Source organism: Pan paniscus, chromosome 14 (assembly GCF_029289425.2).
Source record: "Pan paniscus chromosome 14, NHGRI_mPanPan1-v2.0_pri, whole genome shotgun sequence".
Classification (NCBI taxonomy): domain Eukaryota; kingdom Metazoa; phylum Chordata; class Mammalia; order Primates; family Hominidae; genus Pan; species Pan paniscus.
The window spans coordinates 55,458,380-55,479,563 of record NC_073263.2 but is presented as its reverse complement, the minus strand read 5'-3'; the positions used below and the strand labels follow the sequence as shown (position 1 = coordinate 55,479,563).

The window sequence follows — 21,184 nt, the reverse complement described above, 5'->3', positions numbered from 1 at the left end:
TGCAGTTTTAGCAGAATGTGGAGGAGGCAATGCAAGCACCTTATGTTGCATCTGGGCACCTTTTAGCCTTGCTATGTGAGTGGGTCTTGTGTGGTCGAGAGTCAGAACACCAGGATAATAGTCTTTGCTCAACAACTTGCTAGCTGTGTGGTCACTGCCTCGTTAACAAAATATAGAGAATATCCCTGTATCTTTTGTTACAAAATAAATGTTAGAATCTCTGTTCACCTCAATATTGTTTAAATCACAATCAATTGAAATAATTTATAGTCTTCCTGACTACTAACTTGTATCAAATGACTTACACATTAGAAATCATTATTTTATTATTTCATTTAGTCTTTTACAAAACTTTAGAAATAGAGTAGCATGTGATTTGCTAAGAAAATGTAATCAGAAGGCATTTTTAAAAAACTGTTACTTAAAAAAAAAGTGGCATATATCTATTAGAAAATCCATTTTCTACAAAGTCTTTCTTTGCAAAAGGCTAACAGAGACTAACTAGTAGATGTGTGATTTTTTACAACTAGGATGGTGGCAGCTCAGCCATGCTATGTATTTCATTTAGAGACCCACGGCCAGGAGAGAGGCCAAAAGGGAAAAAAAATAGACGTCTACTGAAGATAGAGAGCTGGGCGTAAAGGTGAAGCTAAATTATGAGAAGCGGTTCTGGAGTGAGCTATTTGCCTATTTTATATGGACATGCTGAAACCATGTTGTAAATAAGAAGGGTGCCTAAGAAGCACAAGATGTCGTTATGAATCTTGAGAGCCCTTAAGCATCAGATTGGATGTGCAGAGATGGTTTAAAGGAGTAGTGAATGGACAAAGTGGGTCAAAGTGCAAAATATCATAATGTTTAATGCATTCTGCAAAGACAGACATTTTAATGCCAGCTATTTGGATGCAGACATTAACAAACGGTGAGCAGAAAAAGAAAAAAAAAAGCACTCTATCTAAAATAAAAGAGCTTCCCCAAAAGCACAAATAAAGAAGCGGAGGTGAGGGGCTGTGGGAGACACAGAAAACAACATTGCTGATTTGAGATCAGAAGCTCAGAGGTAAGAAGTGTGTCCTCAGACACCTGTGGAAAAGAAATATAGTCAAGAATGAATCTAAACAGAAAGATGAATTAGTGAAAGAAGACTGGCTTTGTGGGCTATAAATAAGAAAGTTTTACTAAAACACTTTTGTTCTTTGTTTCTTCCTGAAGAAAAATTCAGATAGGAAAGACAAAAATAGACAACATTAGCCTCAGGAAGAATGCTTTTCTTTTAAGTAAAAATGCATAGATGTAAGGATAGAAATAAAGGCAGTTAATGTCATTGGGCCACTGTCCTTACTGCAGAAAATACTAAGTTCCTTATGATTATTTCTGAGATTCCATTTAACTTCAGAGGTCTATCATTCTACAAGTAAAATGAGGACCTTGGGAGAGATTAGTCATGAGCAAAATGTGAGAAGCTTTTTCAGTCCTGTTTTATTTTGGAGGTGGGGTCCAAATATAAAATTAATTTTTATTTACATGGTCAAAAATAAAATTTATTTTTTGTTGCCATTTGTTTGTTTTTAATGCAGTTTGCCATGAATGAACTAAGTCAGCATTTCTCTGAAGGCTCTTGGTGAGTAAACAATGGATGTTCTGTCTCTTTGAAAATTGCCGTATGATTTAGGCAATTGCCATACTGATTAAGGGTGGTGGGCCAAACAAATAAGAAAATTATGATTATTTAAGATTAATAAGAAAAGATACACATTTCTTTAATATAATTTTTATGTGACACAGGAGTCTTTGCAAGAAAATTATGACCTGAAGAAATGATTAAACGTATAGACTTTTATGCTAGGTTTGATGAAGAATGTATAAAAATGGAGAAATATGATTAAAGAGTGTGATCTAATGGTAATAAACCAGAGGGAAATTTAGCAAGGACTGTTTGTTCACATTCTTCCCTATGACTGTTTGTCTTCAAAGATAAGGACACTTGTTTTCTCTGGGTATAAGAAGGGTGACTCTAAAATGAGGGTCTATGACCTGCTTCAGCGGAAGGTCAGAAAATCCTTCTCAGGTTTTAGGACCTTTTTCAGAAAAGAAGGACAGGGGAAGGTGAGAGTGTCCTTCCTACTTCTACTGTTTTTTTCAGATGCCAAGGTGCCATATTTTAGGGTACCACGTCCTGAACCCCATCAGTGGGACTCCTATGTCTCCCTGGAGTTCATTGTCATCAAGCCTTTCTGAGTTCAGGAAGCAGACTGGTTTCATACGTACATACAACCCACTTATTCTAAGTCTCAGTTTCTTCCCATTTAAGTGATTATTGCACGGCATTTAGTATGGGCCCAAGAAAAAAACTTATGCCATATTATTATTGTTACTCTTTTATTTCTAAAATATTCACTTTATTTTGGATATCAATTTAGTTATTGTTATGTTTCTGAGGAACAACTATGAGAATTTTTATGAAAACAAGATAATAATAGTACAGTTCACCCTTGAACAACACAGGTTAGAACTGCAAAAGTACATTTATATGTGGAGTTTCTTCCATCTGCCACCCCTGAAACAGCAAGACCAAACCCTGATCTTCCTCCTTCTCTTCAGCCTACTAAAAGTGAAGACAGTGAGGATAATGACCATATGATATTCCTCTTCCATTTAATGAATAGTAAATATATTTTCTCTTCCTTATTGTTTTCTTAATAACATTTTCTTTTTTCTAGCTGACGTTATTTTGAGAATACAGTATATAATACACGCAACATGCAAAATATGTGTTAATCAACTTTTTAGGTTTTTGGTAAGGTTTCTGGTCAACAGTAGGCTCTTTGTAGTTAAGTTTTTGGGAAGTCAAAAGTTAAACATGAATTTTCAACTATGAGAGAGGATCAATACCCATAATTCCAAGGGTCAACCGTGATAATACTATCAGGTAAAATTTTTTTAGATAAGTATGTGCCTAGTACTCTTCAAAGAACTTTACATTTAATCTTTACCATGATTATGTAAAGGAAGTACAATTATTATCTTTATTTTATAGATGTTATAACTGAGGCAGCCCATTCTCCCATGGTTTTGAAGAGTTTTGAAGTAGACCTAGGACCCAAATCTAGGACATCTGACCCTTCTTTTTTTTGTTTTAATTATACTTTAATTCTAGGGTACATGTGCACAACGTGCAGGTTTGTTACACATATATACATGTGCCGTGTTGGTTTGCTGCACCCATTAACTCGTCATTTACATTAGGTGTTTCTCCTAATGCTATCCCTCCCTGATCCCTCCACCCCATGACAGGCCCAGGTGTGTGATGTTCCCCACCCTGTGTCCAAGTGTTCTCATTGTTCAATTCCCACCTATCAGTGAGAACATGTGGTGTTTGGTTTTCAGACATCTGACCCTTCTATACCGAGTGAGCTTCACTGATATTGCATATAGATAAGAAAGTAGAGACCTTTCCCAAAGTGTTCTTTGCTGACTTGTTCATCACTTAGCAAGTCTCAGGAGGAGTGGCCCTATTAAAATTTATCAATAGTAGTTATACGCTAACATATCTTATGCATAAATGAAAACAGATGCAGTACAGAGACTGAATTGCCTTCCCAAACCGTGGTGAGACTCAGTAGTTTTATTGGGCTCAGGATAGCATAATATCTGAGTGTAGAACTGGAATAAAGATTATCTAGATCCGAATCTTGGCTCTGCCCTTTACCATAAATATGACTGAGTTAGCTGCTTAATTCGAAGCCGCTTAATCTCTATGAGGCTCAGTTGCCTCTTAAAAGGTATATTAATGATTTATATGTCTCAGTGTTTTTGCGAAAGAGTACACAAAGTGCTTAGTAAGTTTTCAATAAATGGAAGTTATTATCATTATCATTATTATGCATCTTGGAAGGCCCAGAAGAACTCTTAACATGACAATAGCTGCTGATGACACTAAAGAGAGAAACAAAGGAGAGCTTTTTCTTATTTATGCATATCAAACCTAAAAGTGTTAATAAAGGCAGCAGGACAGCAAAAGAAAAAAAAATGAAAGAGAGAAAGCAACATAGTTGTAAGAAAGGAATCTCATTATCAAGCACATGTATTCAGGGATTTTGAGTATTTATTTCAAAGTAACAAGTGTTTTTTTATTGAAAATATTAGTAAACAAGTAAACATTTAGGAGAGAAAATGTAATGCCCGATGAAAACCTTCAATAGTGCAACTATAAGTAGTAGTCACTTGTTTTAGTTATATTAATGTTAATTTTGTAGTTTAATATGTCTTCTTTCTAAAGATGACATGGATGGGTATTTTTAAAAACGTATTTGTCATGTTATTTTATTCTTTAGTAGAATTTTACTATTTGATGGATACAGCTTGATGTCCAGTACTATTTGACATAAAACACATTGATGAGTCATTAGGCTGATCATTGAAATCCTGTTGAAAAATATTTTTAAAGTCACTTGTAAATAAAATATACAAATGTAAAACTGAACAACATTCATCAGCTAAATTTAGTTTATAATTTCTTTTAAACATTTACTGGAAAGTCAAAAATGTCAAGCATATTAAAATGCTGGCCTGACAGAAGCCCTAAGGGAAAACTGTCAGGCCTCTGAGCCCAAGCTAAGCCATCATATCCCCTGTGACCTGCACGTACACATCCAGATGGCCAGTTCCTGCCTTAACTGATGACATTCCACCACAAAAGAAGTGAAAATGGCCTGTTCCTGCCATAACTGATGACATTATCTTGTGAAATTCCTTCTCCTGGTTCATCCTGGCTCAAAAGCTCCCCTACTGAGCGCCTTGTGACCCCCACACCTGCTCCCCCTTTGACTGTAATTTTCCTTTACCTACCCAAATCTTATAAGACGGCCCTATCCCTGTCTCCCTTGGCTGACTCTCTTTTCGGACTCAGCCCGCCTGCACCCAGGTGAAATAAACAGCCTTGTTGCTCACACAAAGCCTGTTTGGTGGTCTCTTCACACAAACGTGCATGAAATTTGGTGCCATGACTCGGATTGGGGTACCTCCCTTGGGAGATCAATCCCCAGTCCTCCTGCTGTTTGCTCCATGAGAAAGATCCACCTAGGACCTCAGGTCCTCAGACTGACCAGCCCAAGGAACATCTCACCAATTTCAAATCTGGTAAGTGGCCTCTTTTTACTCTCTTCTCCAACCTCCCTCACTATCCCTCAACCTCTTTCTCCTTTCTATCTTGGCGCCACACTTCAATCTCTCCCTTCTCTTAATTTCAATTCCTTTCATTTTCTGGTAGAGACAAAGGAGACACATTTTATCCGTGGACCCAAAACTCCGGCACCAGTCACGGACTCGGGAAGGCAGCCTTCCCTTGGTGTTTAATAATTGCGGGGGTGCCTCTCTGATTATTCACCCACGTTCCATTGGTGTCTGATCTCTGCGGGGACGCCTGCCTTTGATCATTCACCCACGTTCCCTTGGTGGCAAGTCAATTGCAGGGACTCCTGCTTTGGCTGCTCACCCACGTTGCAGCCCAGGGCTGCTCCCCACCCCCCTTCTCCGTGTCCCTACCCTTCTCTTTAAACTTGCCTCCTTCACTATGGGCAACCTTCCACCCTCCATTCCTCCTTCTTCTCCCTTAGCCTGTGTTGTTAAGAACTTAAAACCTCTTCAACTCTCGCCTGACCTAAAATCTAAGCGTCTTATTTTCTGCAATGCCATTTGACCCCAATACAAACTTGACAGTAGTTCCAAACAGCCAGAAAATGGCACTTTGAATTTTTCCATTCTACAAAATCTAAATAACTCTTGTTGTAAAATGGGCAAACGGTCTGAGGTGCCTGATGTCCAGGCATTCTTTTACACATCAGTCCCTTCCTGGTCTCTGTTCCCAGCACAACTCATCTCAAATCTTCCTTCTTTCCCTCCCGCCTATCCCCTCAGTACCACCCCCAAGCGTCACTGAGTCTTTCTAATCTTCCTTCTCTACAGACCCATCTGACCTCTCCCCTCCTCACCAGGCTGAGCTAGGTCCCAATTCTTCCTCAGCGTCCGCTCCTCCATCCTATAATCCTTTTATCACCTCCCCTCCTCACACCTGGTCCGGCTTACACTTTCCTTCTGTGACTAGCCCTCCCCCACCTGCCCAGCAATTTCCTCTTAAAAAGGTGGCTGGAGCTAAAGGCATAGTCAAGGTTAATGCTCCTTTTTCTGTATCCCAAATCAGATAGGGCTTAGGCTCTTTTTCATTAAATATAAAAACCCAGCCCAGTTCATGGCTTGTTTGGCAGCACCCTGAGATGCTTTACAGCCCTAGACCCTAAAAGGTCAAAAGGCCGTCTTATTCTCAATATACATTTTATTACCCAATCCACTCCCGACATTAAATAAAACTCCAAAAATTAAATTCCGGCCCTCAAACCCCACAATAGGACTCAATTAACCTTGCCTTCAAGGTGTACAATAATAGAGTAGAGACAGCCAAGTAGCAACATATTTCTGAGTTGCACTTCCTTGCCTCCACTGTGAGACAAACCCCACCCACATCTCCAGCACACAAGAACTTCCAAACGCCTAAATCGCAGTGGCCAGGCATTCCTCCAGGCCTGCCTCCCCCAGGGGCTTGCTACAAGTGCCAGAAATCTGGCCACGAGGCCAAGGAATGCCTGCAGCCCGGGATTCGTCCTAAGCCGCGTCCCATCTGTGCAGGACCCCACTGAAAATCGGACTGTTCAACTCATCTGGCAGCCACTCCCAGAGCCCCTGGAACTCTGGCCCAAGCCTCTCTGACTGACTCCTTCCCAGATCTTCTCGGCTTAGCAGCTGAAGACTGACACTGCCCAATCGCCTTGGAAGCCCCCTAGACCATCACGGACGCCGAGCTTCGAGTAACTCTCACAGTGGAGGGTAAGTCCCGTCCCCTTCTTAATCAATATGGAGGCTACTCACTCCACATTACTTTCTTTTCAAGGGCCTGTTTCCCTTGCCTCCATAACTGTTGTGGGTATTGATGGCCAGGCTTCTAAACCTCTTAAAACTCCCCAACTCTGGTGCCAACTTAGACAATACTTTTTTAAGCACTCCTTTTTAGTTATCCCCACCTGCCCAGTTCCCTTATTAGGCCGAGACACTTTAACTAAATTATCTGCTGCCCTGACTATTCCTGGGCTACAGCTGTATCTCATTGCCGCCCTTCTTCCCAATCCAAAGCCTCCTTTGCGTCCTCCTCTTGTATCCCCCCACCTTAACCCACAAGTATAGGATACCTCTACTCCCTCCTTGGCAACCGATCATGCACCCCTTACCATCTCATTAAAACCTAATCACCCTTACCCCGCTTAAGGCCAATATCCCATCCCACAGCTCGCTTTAAAGAGATTAAAGCCTGTTATCACTCGCCTGCTACAGCATGGCCTTTTAGAGCCTATAAGCTCTCCTTACAATTCCCCCATTTTACCTGTCCTAAAACCAGACAAGCCTTACAAGTTAGTTCAGGATCTGCGCCTTGTCAACCAAATTGTTTTGCCTATCCACCCCATGGTGCCAAACCCATATACACTCCTATCCTCAATACCTCCCTCCACAACCCATTATTCTGTTCTGGATCTCAAACATTCTTTCGTTACTATTCCTTTGCACCCTTCATCCCAGCCTCTCTTCACTTTCACTTGGACTGACCCTGACACCCATCAGGCTCAGCAAATCACCTGGGCTGTACTGCCACAAGGCTTCACAGATAGCCCCCATTACTTCAGTTAAGCCCAAATTTCATCCTCATCTGTTACCTATCTCGGGATAATTCTCATAAAAACACACGTGCTCTCCCTGCTGATCGTGTTCCACTGATCTCCCAAACCTCAATCCCTTCTACAAAACAACTCCTTTCCTTCCTAGGCATGGTTAGTGCGGTCAGAATTGTTACATAAGAGCTAGGACCACACCCTGTAGCCTTTCTGTCCAAACAACTTGACCTTACTGTTTTAGCCTAGCCCTCATGTCTGTGTGCAGTGGCTGCTGCTGCTTTAATACTTTTAGAGGCCCTAAAAATCACAAACTATGCTCAAGTCACTCTCTATAGTTCTTATAACTTCCAAAATCTATTTTCTTCCTCATACCTGATGCATATACTTTCTGCTTCCCGGCTCCTTCAGCTATACTCACTCTCTGTCGAGTCTCCCACAATTACCATTGTTCCTGGCACAGGCTTCAATCCAGCCTCCCACATTATTCTGGATACCACATCTGACCCTCATGACTGTATCTCTCTGATCCACCTGACATTCACCCCATTTCCCCATATTTCCTTATTTCCTGTTCCTCACTCTGATCACATTTGGTTTATTGATGGCAGTTCCACCAGATCTAATCGCCACTCACCAGCAAAGGCAGGCTATGCTATAGTATCTTCCACATCTATCATTGAGGCTACCGCTCTGCCCCTCTCCACTACCTCTCAGCAAGCCGAACTAGTTGACTTAACTCGGGCCCTCACTCTTGCAAAACGACTACGTGTCAATATTTATACTGACTCTAAATATGCCTTCCATATTCTGCACCACCATGCTGTTACATAGGCAGAAAGAAGTTTCCTCACTATGCAAGGGTCCTTCATCATTAATGCCTCTTAATAAAAACTCTGCTCAAGGCTGCTTTACTTCCAAAGGAAGCTGGAGTCATTCACTGCAAAGGCCATCAAAAGGCATCAGATTCCATTGCTCTAGGCAACGCTTATGCTGATAAGGTGGCTAGACAAGCAGCTAGCTTTCCAACTTCTGTCCCTCATGGCCAGTTTTTCTCCTTCACATTGGTCACTCCCACCTGCTCAGGGATTTGCCCCTGCCCAGGACTGGCAAATTGACTTTACTCACATGCCCCGAGTCAGAAAACTAAAATACCTCTTAGTCTAGGTAGACACTTTCACTGGATAGGTAGAGGCCTTTCCTATAGGGTCTGAGAAGGCCACTGCGGTCATTTCTTCCCTTCTGTCAGACATAATTCCTCGGTTTAGACTTCCCACCTCTATACAGTCCGATAGCAGACCAGCCTTTATTAGTCAAATCAGCCAAGTATTTTTTCAGGCTCTTAGTATTCAGTGAAACCTTTATATCCCTTACGGTCCTCAGTCTTCAGGAAAGGTAGAACAGACTAATGGTCTTTTACAAACACACCTCACCAAGCTCAGCCACCAACTTAAAAAGGACTGGACAATACTTTTACCACTTTCCCTTCTCAGAATTCAGGCCTGTCCTCGGAAAGCTACAGGGTACAGCCCATTTGAGCTCCTGTATGGACGCTCCTTTTTATTAGGCCCCAGTCTCATTCCAGACACCAGACCAACTTGGACTGTGCCCCAAAAAACTTGTCATCCCTACTATCTTCTGTCTAGTCATACTCCTATTCATTGTTCTCAACTACTTACACATGCCCTGCTCTTGTTTACACTGCCAGTTTACACTGTTTCTCCAAGCCATCACAGCTGATATCTCCTGGTGCTATCCCCAAACTGCCACTCTTAACTCTTAAAGTAAATAAATAATCTTTGCTGGCAGGACTGTGCTGAATCTCCTTAGGTACTCTCTAAATAGATGTCCTAGGTCCTCCCAATTCTTAGACCTTTAATACCTGTTTTTGTCCTTCTTTTATTCCGTTTAGTTTTTCAATTCATACAAAACCATATCCAGGCCATCACCAATAATTCTAAATGACAAATGTTTCTTCTAACAACCCCACAATATCACCCCTTACCACAAAATCTTCCTTCAGCTTAATCTCTCCCACTCTAAGTTTCCACACTGCCCCTAATCCCGCTCGAAGCAGCCCTGAGAAACATGGCCCATTATCTCTCCATACCACCCCCAAAAATTTTTGCCGTCACAACATTTTACCACTATTTCGTTTTATTTTTCTTATTAATATAAGAAGACAGGAATGTCAGGCCTCTGAGCCCAAGCTAAGCCATCATATCCCCTGTGACCTGCACGTACACATCCAGATGGCCAGTTCCTGCCTTAACTGATGACATTCCACCACAAAAGAAGTGAAAATGGCCTGTTCCTGCCTTAACTGATGACATTATCTTGTGAAATTCCTTCTCCTGGTTCATCCTGGCTCAAAAGCTCCCCTACTGAGTGCCTTGTGACCCCCACACCTGCCCCTCCTTTGACTGTAATTTTCCTTTACCTACCCAAATCTTATAAAATGGCCCTATCCCTGTCTCCCTTGGCTGACTCTCTTTTCGGACTCAGCCCGCCTGCACCCAGGTGAAATAAACAGCCTCGTTGCTCACACAAAGCCTGTTTGCTGGTCTCTTCACAGGAACGCGCATGAAAAAAACAAACAAAAAAATTTCTTTTGGTAGCAGAATAAAAAAACAAAAAAAAGGACTTTTTCTTCTGGACTGAACTATATTTAAATCTCAAAGGATGGACATCTCACAACCTTCCTACAGCAAGTACTGTGAGGTAATAATTGATTATTAATTATTAAAACTATTGAAGCTGGAACTCAGATTTCCATTTTATATTTACATATATAATTATTCTATTAATGAATTCTAGCTTAAATAAAAGAGAAGCAACATGAGTCATTGGGGCAGGGGGTGAGATCGATGACCTCTGGAGATTGATCCCAGTGTTCTGACAGAGTTCGCTTCTGTTATCAGGTGCTATAGTTTTTCATAGTGATGCTGATAGAGCCTACTCAAGGATTGGACTCATTCTTTTGTTCCATGAATGCCAATTCTGCAGAAGCCACTGTGGTAGAAATTCAAATGTAATGAAAAACAAACATTCACTCATTTATTATCACTATTTGCCTGCCACAAAGACAGATTTTGAGGAAGATAAACAAATAAAAACGTGTTTGCCATTTGAAGGGAAATTATATGGTGTTTTAGAGTTATCATGGAAGATTTAATCTTTCAGAGAAGCTTGGGGAGATTCCCCTGGGAAGTGACACTTGAGCTGATCTGTAGGAGGACATATGTGATGAATAACAGAAAGAGCAATCAAGGCAGTGAAAACGATACAGTCGAAGGACCCATGGAGGAAGGAAGCAAATGCAAGGGGAATAACAAGATCAAGGTGGCTGGAAACAGAAAGCAGGAGCAAGCATAGTTTAATAACGTTGGGATGAAAGAAGCAGGGAGACCATACAGGGAGGGCTGGAGCCACGGGGCACCATTAAATGGTTTTAAATAGGTAAGTAAATTGGCAAAGTTTGCCTTTGGAGGGAATTGCTCTGGCTGCTGAATGGAGAACAGGTTCAGGAATGCCAAAGTGAATATACATTGACATTTTAGGAAGATTTGAAAGTGTCTAAGCAAGAAATAATGATTTTGACCCTCCAAGTGTTGTCCAAAAGAACATTTTGCAATGATGGAAATCTAATCTGTATTCTACTGTAGTCACCAGTAGCTACATGTGACTATTCAACACTTAAATGTAGCTAGAGTGACTGAGCAATTGAATTTTATGTTTTTTTAATACTAGTTATTCCAAATTTACATAGAAAAAGCCACAGGTTAAAAAAAAGCCACATGTAGCTAATGGCTAATATATTGTACAGCTCTGCTCAATAGGATTAGAGTTTGGTATATTAAATGATTTCAATACATGGCAATATGGACAAGACGCTGTCATTCAAAATGGAAATGAAAACAGAGATAACATGAGAAATATCACTCAGGTACTATCTGGAAGAGCCCAAATTTGAATCTAAATTACAGTCATGCTTCACTTATCAATGGCAATGTGTTCTGAGAAATGCATCTTTAGGTGATTTCGTAGTTGTGCAAACATCATAGGCCATACTTACACAAACTTAAATGATATCACCTACTACACACCTAGGCTATATGGTATAGCATACTGTTCCTAGGTTACAAATCTATATCATGTAAATGTACTGAATACTGTGGACATTTGTAACACAATGACATTTGTACTATCTAAACATATCCAAACATAGAAAAGGTATAGTAAAAACATGGTGTACAAGATAAAAAATGGTGCACATGTATGGGGCACTTACCATGAATGGAGCTTGCAGAACTGGGTGTTGTTCTGGGCGAGTCAGTGAGTGAGTGAGTCGTGAGTGAATGTGAAGGCCTAGAACATTACCATACACTATGGCAGGCTTTATAAACGCTATACACTTAGGCCACCACTAAATTTATAAACAAATAATTTTTCTTTAATAATAAGCTAAGCTTGCTCTATTTTACTTTATAAACTTTTAAATTTCTTTTTGACTTTTTTGTAATATTTAGCATATATTGTACAGCTGTTCAAATATGTGTTCTTTCTTCATAGCCTTATACTATGAGCTTTTACCCATTTGAAATTTTTTTAATTTTCATTTTTTTACTTTTTAAACGTTTTTGTTAAAAACAAAGACACAAACACATACATTTGCCTAAGCCTACATAGAGTCAGGATCATCAATATCATTGTCTTCCAGAGCTGCATCTTGTCCCACTGGATGGTCTTCAGAGACAATAATACATAATGGAGCTGTCATCTCCTATGATAACAATGCCTTCTTCTGGATACCTCCTGAAGGACCTGCCTGAGGCTCTTTCACTGTTAGTTTTTTTTTAATAAGTAGAAGGATTACACTCTAAAATAATAAGTGTAGTATAGTAAATGTATAAACCAGTAACATAATGGTTTATTATCATTATCAAGTATTACATACTGTACAAAATTATATGTGCTACAATTTTATGTGACTGGCAGCACAGTAGGTTTGTTTATACCAGCATCACCACAAACACGTGAGTAATATGGCACACCATGATATTCTGACAACCATGACATCACTAGGCCAGAGAATTTTTTAGGTCCATTATCATCATAGGCGACCACAGCTGTATATGAGATGTGGTCTGTCATTGACTAAAATCTCATTATGACTATACTTAGTGTCTAAACCTTATTCTATTTCTTTCTTTTCTTATGGCTTTTTCCTCTATAAGAACTCAAAGGGGGAGAGAAAAAGACGAAAAATATCTTCAAAGAGGAGAAGAAATCTGATCTTTCTCTACGTCTGCTTAGTTGGCGTAACTTTAGGATGTCCATAAGTTGTGGCTTTCCTGGGAAAATTTGATTTTACACTGGTTATCCCAACATAATATTAATGGTATCCTCTTAGACTCTCAATAGTGTCCGGTTTGGATGACAAATTCTGTGGTCTTTTTAGCCGACTGCTACTGAAGTGGTCAGATTTATTGCACAAAATATATTTTTAAAAATAAGTAGCACAAGATGAAATATGGCCTGAAATTTCTTGGTTAGTTTCCACCAGAAAGTTTTAAACATTAAAAAGTACAAAATTAATTACATTTATTGAATGATAAAGTATAACATTGTATGAAGTTGATGACTATTAAAACTATTTGAGTGTTTAAGTTTTGTCAGGTTCTCTTTGGTGATGTCAGTGAAGTGTCTTTCATTAATTCTTATATGCCTCACTTTTCCTGTAAATAACTTATTAACCACCCACTACTTTTTTTCTGACTGATTAAATGGTATAAATGTTGAGAAAAACAACATGAATGACATAAATGCCAAGAATCAGTTGAAATGTAAAAATATATTTAATACAGAGGTTCTGTTTATGACTCCTAAAAACATACTTAAGGAAGCACACAGTTAACTAATATCTAATATCAGCAATTAACTAGGATTGGTAGAAAACCTTTATTTTCTTATTCTATAGTCCATTTGTGAGGAGCTTAATATAAGAAAGGTAGTAGGTCAAACTAATAATAGGGCAAAGTACTGTTCCAAGAACTTGTCTAATGATGTTCCAGTGCCAAAAATGCTCTGAAAAATTGAGATAATTGAAGTCTTTGATCAGAAGGGTGTAAAATAATGTTGGAAATAATCAAGTGAAGATGTAAAGCTATGACTCGGTTTCCCATGCTGAGCATGTTAACATTCTTCACTGTTTCTTCTTGCATGCTGGACATGGCTGACATTTTTCAGAGTAATGAGAAACACTATTTAGTGAAGTTCTTTTCATCTTTGCTGTCCACATGTATCGCTCCCATCCAAAAGTTGCAGTTGCATTTAGCAGTTGCAAAGGAAAGGATTTTCTCATGTAGGCATGGATACTTGAAGGGGCTGTATCAACACATAGAACAGTTAGTTACACATCCTCCTAGGTTATCCTGCTGGAACAAACAGCAAAAGACCAAGAGGTAACAAACAGACAATTTAATCCACAGCTGCATCCCCTGGATTTACTCATTTACTCATGAGTCACAGGCTGTAGCCATAGGATAAAGGACTTTTAGTCACATGAGGGATATTTTCCCAGGTGGCATCCGGAATAAAAGTTGTTTTTCAACAAAATCTTAATATATGAAACTCTTCTAATCATGTAATCTCCCCATCCCCTCACACACACACTACTTTTTGGGTCAAAGGAATCATTTCCTGTATTTTCATGGATTTTTGCATAAGTAAACAGGCATAGAACCAACTCTTAAGAGCCGTAGATTAATGAGAAGCTTCTTTTGAGTCTGACTTATGTTAAACACAGAGAAGATGTGTGAATTCTCTGCGCTCACACAAGATTTGCTACAAATTAATGTGAATTGTAGACTGATGAGAGGCACAGAATGGGACCCGCACATCACACATATTCAAAGACAGGAGAAGAAAATCTTGATGAGTACCAGGTCAGAGATTTCCCTAAGTTATTCCTAGTTATCACTTTCTCTGATGCCCTGAAAAGTGGAGAGTGAAAATTACCCTAAAACCTACTCTCAGTGATGGCTATCAATTTTTTGTAATTGATGTACATACTTATACTTAAATTAATATTTGAAGTAGTCAAAGTTTTGACACGCTTCGGTTTGTGCACATGAGGTAGTAAGCAGGCAGGGTAAAGCTGAGGTGTCCTGGGATCTCTGCCAATCTCCTTTAAGACTCAGGCCATGATCAGTGTCTTCCAACACTTACCTGTCTGTCTAGATATACTATCTTATGTAGGCTGAAGTTTTCTGAACTTTCTTAGTGCAGTCTTAAAATGTATATATGGGCCGAGCACGGTGTCTCACGCCTGTAATCCCAATCCCAGCACTGCAGGTGGGCAGATCATGAGGTCAGGAAATCGAGACTATCCTGGCCAACATGGTGAAACCCCATCTCTGCTAAAAATACAAAAATTAGCTGGGTATGGTGGCGCATGCCTGTAATCCCAGCTATTCAGGAGGCTGAGGCACGAAAATCGCTTGAACCCAGGAGGAGATGTTGCAGTGAGCCGAGATCGTGCCACTGCACTCCAGCCTGGTGACAGAGCAAGACTCCATCTCAAAAAAATAAATAAATTAAAATGTACGTATGAAATTCTGTTATTGATACTGATCATGACCTATTTCTCATTTGCAGTTACGATTTTTCAGTTTAAACTCTATGCAAGCATTTGTTTGTTGCCCAATTCCCATCTGAAATGTATCCCATGCATTTCAGTATGCTATTACATATTATTTCTGTTTTCTTTTTAAAGATGTATTCTTCAGATACCGAGAGTGGATAAGCAGCATTTCTTATAGAATGATTTCTCAGCTGTGCTCATTTTCTGTTTCAATGTGCAATATGTTACAAATACACAAAGAAAGGTGAGGAAAGGGGGCAATCTAACCCAAGACTTGGTAGGACTAATTTGAAGGAAAAGAAATCCTGTTGAAAAGTTGATGAAGAAACTTATAGCTATATACGTAGTGTGAATGAATGGAATATTAAAATATTCAGGATTTTAATTCTCTTTGAGGTGCCAGATAATAGAACATAACAGGGGCACATGTAAGTACAATTAAAAACAGAAGTTATTCATTGCAGTGAGAGATACACAAAAGTGTAACAAAAAGTTCCAAGGAAATGTGAGAATATAATTGGGAATTCAAATAAGGCTCTGAGCTTACCCTAAAGTCTTGGTAGCATTTTGACAGCTCAATATGAAGTAGAAGAGCATTTCATGTGAAGGGAATAGTATCTCAGAGATGGGAAAGTATAGGCAATGTCAAGTTGTCAGGTTGCACAAAGGATAAAGATATATTATGAAAAAGATAGAATAAGAATTGCAGAGGTATATTGAGACCAGGTCATGGAAGTCTTTGAATTCTATGCTTACACACATGGATTTATTTAGTAAATGGGAGGAGTCCTTTCATGATATTTGACTATGACCATAAATGCGCTTTAGGGTGATACTTTGGTAATGACATGTGGAATAGACCAGAGTAGACAGATGAAGAAGATGAGCAGTCTGGATTAGAGATATGGAGACCAGACCTCACTGGTCAGAATGGAGAAGAATCCTCAAACATGATACTATCTCTTCCTAAATACTATATCATAATAACATCCTAGGGCCTCAGTTTCTACAATAGTAAATGTTGGTTGAATGCAGAATAGAAAGGATGTGATCCCTGGTAATATGGCAAGGGAAGAGGCAGTGGGATAGAATCATAGATGAGGCTTTGATATGGTTTGGATTTGTGTCCCCACCCAAATCCATATTCACTTGTAATCCCCAGTGTTGGAGGAGGGGCCTGGTGGGAGGTAAATGGATCATGGGGGCAGATTTTCCCCTTGCTGTTCTCATGATAGTGGGTGAGTTCTCACAAGACCTGGTTGTTTAAAAGTGTGTAGCACCTCCCCCTTCTCTCTCTCTCCTGCTCCAGCCATGTAAAGGTGTGCTGCTTTCCCTTTGCCTTCCGCCATTATTGAAAGTTTCCTGAGGCCTCCCCAGCCATGCTACCTGTACGACCTGTGAAACCATAAGCCAATTAAGCTTCTTTTCTTTATAAATTTCCCAGTCTCAGGTATGTCTTTACAGCAGTGCAAGAACGAACTAATACAGGCTTCAAAACCTGTGTGATTGGAAGAATGAAAAGGTTGTTAGTAAGCATAATAAGAGAATTATTATCTGAGCATTAGGAAGATGATAATATGTTCTTGCAATGTCATAGGCAATCCTATTCTAAATTCTAAGTGTTAAAATTTTCAAAGTTTATGCTGATTTATCAATTAAATACAAGTCCTGACTTTGGAAAACATTTAACATGGTTTGTACATATATAATGAATTTTTAAACACACTCCATTTAAACATGTGACTAATCAGAAAACAGAATTAGAAAATTTCATGTAAATCACAGGTAAAGAAAATGGCAATATTTTTGTTTATTTTTGTTTTGATTCTGACCCTCCCTCTTGTCACCCAGGCTGGAGTGCAGTGGCACCATCTCGGCTCACTGCAACCTCCGCCTCTGGGTTAAAGCGATGCTGCTCCTGCCTCAGCCTCCTGAGTAACTGGGATTACAGGCACCTGCCACCACGCCTGGCTAATTTTTTTTTTTTTTTAATTTTTCATAGAGGTGGGCTTTTACCATGTTGGCTAGGCTGGTCTCAAACTTCTGATCTCAGGTGATCTGCCCACCTTGGCCTGTTAAAGTTCTGGGATTACAGGTGTGAGCCACGGCGCCCAACAAAAATGGCAACTTTAATGAAAGAATGAAAACATCTTTCATCACCGTTATATATTCAACATTTTAAGAAAATTACAAATTAGTGATAAGTTAATAAAATATGCCCATATTCTACAAAAACAAAAGCTTATTTATTTTGAAAACTACTTGTTTTTCCCTAAAAATGAGGCCTGTCATGAAACGTACAATTTTTAAAAAATTGTCTCCCTATGACCTCAAGGGTTTTTTAAAAAAATTTGGGAGTTTTCTGTATTTTTGTTTGAGTTAATTTTTTTTGGAGTTCACACAATCAGAAATTTTATCTTCTAGAAAGCAAAATGTCAACTTTGTCTTGTTAATCAGCTTACTGTTCTCATGATTGTCACTGACAACTCTTGTGAAGAATACAGCCATTTACAATTTTCACCAGAGCACAATCTCTAATGAATGTTTCAAAAATAGAGCACTGGCATATTCATTCTATTTAATTTTCACTATAACACTTTGAGTGAGGTATGGATATTCTCCTTTTACAGGGTGATTGTTTGACATTGTGATGCTAAGTTAATTGCCAATAATCGGTAAATTTTTTGTATGACTCCAGGTGCTGCTCACTTTCTACCACCTGTCAGCTACTTCTTCACTGTCATTGACACCTAGAGTGCTTCCTCTAAGGTGCCCTTTCGGGTGGTACAGCAGCACCAAGTAATGTCTCCAACGTTACTACACAAACTACAGTTGCTGTGTAAATAAACTTGTGCTTCGATAGAGAGGAAATCTGTCTATTTCTCTGTAACTGTTAGGGAAGATATGGTTCAGTTGGAATAGCCTCTCACAAAATACTCCAGACAATGGCATTAGTAATACTGTAAGTCTGGAACAGAAGGGATTACTGAGTATAAATCAGCACTACTTTTCAAATTAATTTAAAATGTGTATATTATGCATCCGAACATTATGCATCCTAACATTAGGAACTCTGTCGGGAAAGCTTATGGAACCTTGGATGTTACATAGCGGGCTTTGCTATTCAGGCCTGAGCATCTAGGTCTAGCCTAAAAATCATATGTTAACTGATTGTGTTTTTTTGAAGTGTCACTTGATCTTTTAGAGCCTCACATTTTTTAAACAGAAAAATGAAGTGTTGATGACTGGGGATCAATTCTTCATAGGTCTCTCATGTTTTTTCACATCTTGTGAGCAGATACTAACAGCCTTTGTTTCAGACTATCTATTCAATTATGTTTGTATAGTGAACAGCCTTGGAAAATAGAAATAGCGTCTCCCTCCAGAGCAACGGTCAGGCATGCTTCTTGCCCATTAATAGCTTTTGGGTTCCCTAAGCTCAGGGTTTCATTTTGATAGTGCAACCTACTGTGTGAACAGATATCATCTGGCCCTTTTCATGTTACTCTGTGGGAACTGGGGCTCAGTGAACTGTCACAAGATAATATTGATGCTCCAGCTATTGATATTACTGTGAGTATTGAAATCCTTTGTCTCCGACCCAGGAGACTTCTTGTCTTTTGCCGGCATCCATGAAACTGCAGCAGGCTAACTAGTTAGATTGCAAGAATTGTAAATTCCCAGACCCTTCACATTTCTTGACATTGATATGTATAGTCTTCATAAACTCTTGCAAAGATTTATTTGCCCCCATCATTCAAATCCCCAAAACTGTACTGTCTAACTCCATCTTCAGCTCAAATAAACACCAGGCTAAATCCTGACGTTTGCTGGATAATTTAATTAGCTCTTTCCCAGTAACTCTGCATCATTGACCTTCCAACTGCCCTGCTTTGAAAACATGTGCCACAGTTCTAACTAGGAACTGCTTAAGACCTTTAGAAAACTTGAGTAGTGAAAAGATTATCGTGCCCTCCACATGTGTAATTCAAAATAAAAATAGTAATAAACAGCAAAGGAAGTTTAAGGAAGTCCAGTGAATTCTGATTATGTGCATGATGATCATTCAGCCACTGTTGTTCTTATAGCAGCAAATATTAAAATTTTCATTTCTCAGTCATTTTCTACACCCAAACTTGTGATGAGTCTGTCTATAGAATAACCCAGCAGTACTGATTTGAAACCTAAATCCCAGATCTGAGCTCTTATCTACTCTCTTCTTGCATATATGTATGTTGTCCCTTCTCCCCAACTCCCTGCCTCTATTCTTTGTCTCTGCCAAGTCAAGCTGCCTCTCTTCTGCTGAATTAACCTGATATCAATAGCTTACCTGTCACCACTTGTCAGAATTTCCTCCCACTGCCCATCTTGATTCATACTGTCCCACTGCCTCAGTGATTCTGAACTCACTGTCTGACACAACCCACATTTCTTTGAGATTCTGCATGATTCAAAGTTCATCTAAGGAAAGAGGTTCATGTCAGAAACCCCATTTTCAGCAGCAACTCAGGTCATGCTCACTTCTAATTATACTGTTAAATGAGTGTCCTTTGGTATTTAATTTTGTATTATCAGAGGTATATTGAAAAATAAAAGGCATTTATGCAAAAACATTTCAGGAGTTTTTAGTATTTTTTCATCAGTCAGAAGACAATCCTATAATTATCATCATCATGATATTTATTTTAAAAAGGGTAAGAAAATAACAGTAAACTCGAATGCCTTTAAGGGTTTAGGATAGATATGTAATTTCTTAATACAACAGCATGTGAGATGGGAAAGAAGGATGAAGGATATCTCTCATTTGTAAATGTCTAATAAGCATTGGAAAGTTGTGAGAAAAAGACAGATTCAAATTACGTGAAACAGTGAAGTTAACTGATTCATACATATTTTTAGGTGAATGAGAATTTGTTGAAAGAATGAATTAACACTTTACATATATTATGGCACACACTCAGGAATCGTCCCCCTTTCCCCCCAATTACACCATTGGTCTTTTCTCTTGTTCTTTCTTTTCTTCTTCCCTCCCCAACCCTCACTGTTTTTTGTTTGTTTGTTTTTGTTTTGTTTTTGTTTTGAGACAGTGTCTCGCTCTGTCACCCAGGATGGAGTGCAGTGGCACAATCACAGCTCACTGCAATCTCCCTCTCTTGGGCCCAAGCGATCCCCCACCTTGGCCTCCCAAAGTGCTGGGATTACAGCTATGAGCCACCACAACTGGCCCCTTACCATCTTCTTATAAACTGGCAACTTTTCCTTTTTGGTAATCATCAAAATGCTTAAAACATTTTCCTAAGCCTAGAGGCATATCTAACAAAGAAAGCCTTCCCCTACTCCCATTCCTTCATCTGAGTGGAGAAATAGGTTTACATCAAAAGTACTTACTGGATAGCATTATCAAAAACAGCGGCAGTTTAGCTTTAATATGATTTATATATGTGGCATGATTGGGAAAGACATTTACTGTTTCTCTGCCATGTTACACTCAGGACTCCATCATGCCTTCTGTCCCAAAGTGATTAGATCCTCTGTGATATCTACTTGGTGTATATCCTTTCCCCTTTTCATGGGTATTGACTCTAGTAATCACCTTGAATTTCAAATAGCAACCAGGCACTTTTACTTCAGGTTGGTTTTCAGCATACTGCCAAGTCTCCCTAATGTCAACAAGGCTAGCAGTCATTCCTGGGCCAAATTTGTCCCCTTCCTGAAGCAATGTCTGAAGCTGAACAGGAGTCACTCCCCAGCATCTCCCCAGTCCTTGTGTGCCACGTGGATAAAGAAGATACAGTCCCCATGACTGGCTAGCTTGAAGATGCCAACA

At 39.4% G+C, this 21,184-nt stretch overlaps 1 long non-coding RNA gene across 1 annotated transcript; it reads left to right on the top strand.

Moving 5' to 3' along the window:
- The first annotated feature begins 4,872 nt into the window (after positions 1 to 4,872).
- LOC130540751 (uncharacterized) lies at positions 4,873 to 13,381 on the top strand. Its single transcript, XR_008954741.2, has 4 exons — positions 4,873 to 5,139; positions 6,682 to 6,879; positions 10,288 to 10,433; positions 12,950 to 13,381. It is a non-coding gene; the product is annotated as an uncharacterized LOC130540751 (long non-coding RNA).
- The last annotated feature ends 7,803 nt before the right edge of the window (positions 13,382 to 21,184 follow it).